The sequence below is a fragment of the Protopterus annectens genome, chromosome 9.part0, assembly GCF_019279795.1.
Source record: "Protopterus annectens isolate FY-2018-M chromosome 9.part0, PAN1.0, whole genome shotgun sequence".
Taxonomy (NCBI): domain Eukaryota; kingdom Metazoa; phylum Chordata; order Ceratodontiformes; family Protopteridae; genus Protopterus; species Protopterus annectens.
The window spans coordinates 1,856,720,096-1,856,726,146 of record NC_056743.1 but is presented as its reverse complement, the minus strand read 5'-3'; the positions used below and the strand labels follow the sequence as shown (position 1 = coordinate 1,856,726,146).

At 37.2% G+C, this 6,051-nt stretch overlaps 1 non-coding gene across 1 annotated transcript; it reads right to left on the bottom strand.

Annotated features, from left to right (window-relative positions):
* Nucleotides 1-5,626: 5,626 nt before the first annotated feature.
* LOC122812489 lies at nucleotides 5,627-5,729 on the bottom strand. The gene has a single exon (XR_006366475.1). It is a non-coding gene; the product is annotated as a U6 spliceosomal RNA (small nuclear RNA).
* Nucleotides 5,730-6,051: the final 322 nt, after the last annotated feature.

The following is a 6,051-nucleotide window of genomic DNA, read 5'->3' as shown; positions in this document are numbered from 1 at the left end:
GGTGGATGTAAGATATCCCACAGTACTGATGTTAAAGCAAGGCCTTAACTGCTTGAGCAGGCAGCAGGTGAGGTGGATGTAAGATATCCCACAGTACTGATGTTAAAGCAAGGCCTTAACTGCTTGAGCAGGCAGCAGGTGAGGTGGATGTAAGATATCCCATGAGGTGGATGTAAGATATCCCACAGTACTGATTGAAAAGAGTAGGAGAAGTTCATGGACCCTGGACAAATTTCCACTAATAGTATAAATATCGCTTCAGGGTTCTCCTGAAGTGAAACTACTAGGTGAGTAGGACTCGCCCAGTCAACAAAGGATAAATAAAAAAAAAATCTTAACACTCAGTGTCTGTGTTTTGAGTAATGCCTTCAAAATTCAAAATGTTTTGCTAATAACTGATTAGAAAAAAAATGCACACACAATGAATGATTTGTTTACAATTCTTAATAAATATACTGATTATTGACATAAGAATCTAAAATACATTACTTTTTATTACTCTTGTACAGTATTTTCCATATCAAAATTTTAGAACTGCAACAGTTTACTTAACTTCATAATGCACATTGCTATACAATAATAAAAACTGTGTTATCTTTTTTTTATATATCACCAGTAGATATTCTTTACCAGATTCATATTTAAAAGTTTATTTTAGGCTCTCGTCACAATTTAACATGTTCTGCTGGTCTGTTGATAACTGACGAGCTGATAAAATCCTAAGTATTGATTATTTCCCATATAGAGTATTTAAGAGATTTGTAAAATTCTGTAGAATGTGACACAAATAATGGACCTTTTACTTATGAGAGCAATTAGGATGAAAATATACTTAGCAAAGTAATTTTGCTGCCTTAGATATGTGTTCAACTCAAAATGTTTTGTCTATTTATTTATTAAATAATTTGTTACCTTTGTAGGTGGACTGCCCCCACATTCTTTTTAGCCACAAACTGAACTCAAAAAGCACGAAAAACAATACAGTTAACAATAGTTGTCAGAGCCACAATATGGAGAAATAAAACTGTTAATGGTTTTTAGAACCACAGTATAGAACGATTACACAATACAGAGAAATTATACAACGAATGATGTTAGTAGGAATATAAGAACAACAATATAGGGTAACAGAGGATTTTATTTATGGATTTCATTTACATTAAGTCACATGGTAACTACTCATTAGATAAAAATACATATTTTGGTAAATATTTACCTTTTTGCCTTGTTGGATTTGATGCTTCAAGGGATTATATTCATAAATATCAAATGACACAAACACTGAATGCAAAATATCAAACTCATTTTTCAAATCACAAAACATGGCATCAGTAAAATAGATCCTGCAGTACATCCTGCAGGGGAGGAAGTCTTTTTTATTTTTTGCAAGATTTAGTGGTTAAACAAAAGAGGGTGAACACCATCCCTAGTAATCCAGACATTTATTTTCAGATCAAGTATCTCTTAAAATTACATAAAACTTCATCAGAATCTTCTGACATTTTATGTAATTTTAAAAGACTTAAGCTCTGAATATAAGGTCTGTGTGACAGAGGCTGATCTTCAATTGTTTTTTTTTTTTTGGGGGGGGGGTTATATTTGTCTTGGCACCAAAGTTCGGTGTTATTTGTCACTTTATTTGTATTTAGTAGTAAACTAAAGGGACTCAGTCATATTGATTGAATCAATACCACTTCAATCAAATTCCATTCCACATTTTGCACTATAGCCTCTAAAACAGTATAAAGATTCTAACCTGCTGCTCCAAACATTTGTATTTGTACTCCTTGAATAGATAGTTTTCAAAAAAGTTTGAAAAGCTGTCAGTGTCTGCTCCTTCCAGATTTTACTATGCTGTTCCATCATGTTATGTTAACTTTTTAGAAAGTCTTTTCTATTACAGGAACACCAAATTGGTCTTTTAAGAGCTGTACAACATTTATTGTGATGCCTTAATTCACACGTTGTCATTCTTACAATCATTTCTCCTACCCTTGCACTTGAGCATCAGTTACACTAGCTCCTGTCCTTGCTTACTGTGTCTGTTGGACCCACCTTAGATTTCTGTCTCAACCAAACTTATGTTCAGGATGGTGAGAAGAACAAGGATGCAGATACAGCATCCTACTGTTAACAGTGAGTGTGTCCTAATTACCCCCACTTTGTGGCAGTTGTGTGACAGTCATGATGGCTGCCTTTGGGAGTTGCATGTTAGTTTCTGCACATGTCCAGACTCCTGAACACGTGACATATCTCTTTTAGCATGGAGCTTGCCAGGCTCTTAATGCTGTTGTCACAGTGAGCCTAGGCAGACTTCTTCCCCACAGGATGGGCGATCTGACGTTGTTCACTCTCTTCCATGCTTTCTAGCACAGTCCCTCCAGCACTCATGCCAACTGTCAAATTCAGGTTGCTAGAGACACAGTAATGGTTTTATACCACTGTCCAAAACAGAATAATCACTAGTAGGCAAGTGCAGTGGCCCTAGAACTGTATTCAAAAGCAAAAAATCACCAGCACAAGCAATGAGAGAGTAGGTAGCATTTGCATTTATTAACAGAACATACCGGTTTAGGTGATACAACCTCTTCAGTGTATTTACATCCATTAAACTGAAGCAGCTTTTAAAAAGTATAGTATACCAATCATGTCATTCACCTCATAAATTATGCAACAAATAATATTTTAACAAATACAAGGCATTTCACTCTAGTCCATGCTTGTAATATCAGAACAATATAAATCACATAGATATGAAGACTAAGGTCATATGAACATGAAAATGTAATAATAAATTGGTACAGATGCAAAATAACAGATATTTGTCACAGTCCTAATAATACACAAACACTCAAGACATTTGACAACCTTTATTGTAATTAAAAGAACAACAAACATCAAACTTTGAGGCACACAGAATCCCACATTGCAACAAATAAAATAATAAACATAAGGACAGTGCACCCGCTCACCCTGAATAAGGAGCACCCCCACTTATTCACTTATCCTAATAATCATGAAGGCAGCATCCCCGTTCACCTTAAAATAATCAATTCCATGATTCCATTCCAAGTCATAGTAATCCTGAAGGCAGCATCCCCGCTCAGCTTAATACCATCATCAGTTCCATATTTCCATTCCACATCATCCACTATCAAATCACCATCCCAATTCCAACCCTACTGAGGGGAACATAAGAGGGTCAAACCTGACTCTCTTCTCTGCCCACCAGCCCAAAGGGCTGTTCCCCCTCAGACCATACCACCTTCCAATAACTCCTCCACCTTCAAACCCAGTTAAAGTGAAATAAATCCATCCCAAATTCATTGAAATGAAATCCATCTGACCTGCACCATACAGGAACCCTGCTTTCAAACTCCACAATGCCGTATCGTATGCACCCCAACTGCCTTCAAATTATTTACTAAAGTGAAAGTAACATACCTCTGAACTCTCTCCACTGCTACCAAATTCCTTGCTTCTCTCCACACCAACCGGGGAGTAAGCTCAGACCCTCTTAAAATCCAAGAATGAATACATCCTCCTCAATGCTAACCTCCTCAATAATGTAATAAACTCTAAACATCACTCTATTGCCTCTCTTGGCTGCATGCCTAGCTGCCCAAAAGGATGATCCTTCCAATCACTGTAACTCAGCACCAATTATCTGTAATCTCATTGCACCACTCCACCAACCAGAACTTCCACCCCATCAGCATCCATTACCTTAGTTCCACTTCTTCCAAGCCAGTAGGATGCCCACAGCACTCATCAATGCAGCAAATCAGACTTCTGATAACAACATGTCCTGCGACCAATGTATTCAAAACAGGAGGAACAGCCACCATGACAATCATCAACTCCCAACTTCACATCCTTCCAGCCCTGACTGCTTACATCTGTAAAAGAAAGAACAGTGTAAATTCACAATACTCACCCAAACATTCTTAAGAAATGAAGCCATATCAAAAGTGCCCTTCTCCTCATACTGCCCCCCCCATTACTCTGACTTATCTCCCTCACCTCTGCCCAACCAGATCATATATACCACAAATAAAATATAAAACATTTATTTTTCTGGGAATATTGTTTTCACTAAATCACCAATATTATTCTTGCTTTTCATTTAGCAATAGCTACATTAAATGATGACATAATTTTAGAAAATATTTAAAATTTATATTACCTGCACAAACTCCTTTCACAACCAAAGAACCACCAACAAAAGCAATCCCACAATACGCACCAAAGTAAAATGATACCCACTGAAGATGTTGCCAGTAATCACTGTGGAAGGATAATCAATGAGAATTATCTTACCTGTGTCCCCTACTTATTTCCATATGGAACAGTCTAAAAGTCTGCTGAACATGTATGTTATCAACACAGCAAAAAAAAAAAAAAAAAAAAATATATATATATATATATATATATATATATATATATATATATATATATATATATATATATCTCCACACAGGTCCCCATAAAATGCGATAATGGCTGTTTAACTCACGGTTGCCATATGCAGTAGAAGACAAATTTTTACATAATCTCTTGCAATTTAATTTACCAATGCAGTCTGTATGTCAGCTAGCATGCAATCAGAAAGCTCTCCACAAAGCCACAACATCCTCTGCTGAACCGTTCATCCTGTCCTATACCCAGAAAAATAACACCCTACTCCCATGCCCTGAAAAGATAACCCAAGTCATGTTACTATAATTCCATCCTTTATAACTACCCTAACTCCCCTTGAACAACGCCAAGCCTATTTCACCCTGCCCATACGTTAAATGAAGTCACCTTTCAGAACCCTGCTACAAACCTGACATGTGAAATTAAATACTTACCAAACTAGGCTTAACCAACACCGCTCAGGAGCACTTACCAATCCACCAGCTGATGGTCCTCGATGCCTCCCGTCTGCAAATAACCGAGATAATAAGCACTGTAGTCATTAACCCCTTAACCATAAACAATGCTAGCTGCCACCTTACTCATGAATTTGACATCTTTTATCTTAATGACTCCCCAAAATACATTATAAGGGCTACCAGAGTATGTCCAAGCATAATCCCATTTAAGAAACCTCACTGATAAAAACTTCCAACGACAAAGTCTTTAAGGGTCAATCACCCCCTCCATTCCAATGTTATAACGGGTTGGTTGATATTTAGAAAAACTCATAGCTGAATCTACCCATACCCTGGTCCTTACATGAGTCTGCAGTTTTATTTACTGTGTGCTGTATTAACTAATCACCTACCTTTATGCTTATCCAATCCCATATGTTTAGTTTTGGTGTATTTATCAGTGTGTTATTCTACTGTACCCAAAAGGTCAATTTAGTCATGTTAATTTGCACATGTAATCAGCTTACCCAATTTCAGGCCCTCCGATATAGCATGTAGAACACCTCAGTTGAAAATTAAATGAAATCTAAACAAATAAAAGGCTAGGACAAAGCCCTGTGAGATACCCTGATTGAAACCAAGGCATTCACCTATCCAGTTACTGTATACTACTTGCCATGCCCTATATGTCAGCCATGCAGCTATCCATCTTATTGAGAGTACATCCATACCTACTTGAACTATTTATTGAGCAATGTCATGAGTATAATTAAGATATGGAATGCTTCACGAATTTGTGTGTCATCCTTGCACAGGGGCCATGCTAATCTTCTCTGTATTGTTCCCATGTTAGTATATTTGCTGCCGAAGCAAGCACATTAAGCATCTCTCAAGAAAAGAACAAACTGACTAGCCCCTACCTCCAACTATGAAGTAGTAGATAAAAACCTCCAGCCATCACCACACATGCCCAGCCGTAGCATTACGATATTTCTCAGCCCATGAAAATGAGTTGACAATTCTAAGCCAAATCCATATTAGGACCGTCAATGTCCTACTCCAGTTTACCACTACAAATACCTGCATTAATACTTGTAAGGGCCCTAGGGCCATTAGCCTACTAACTTCATATGATCTGTAACTCATCATCCTTATGGCTAAATAATTAGGCTAAAGCATACTTCTAAACTGTACC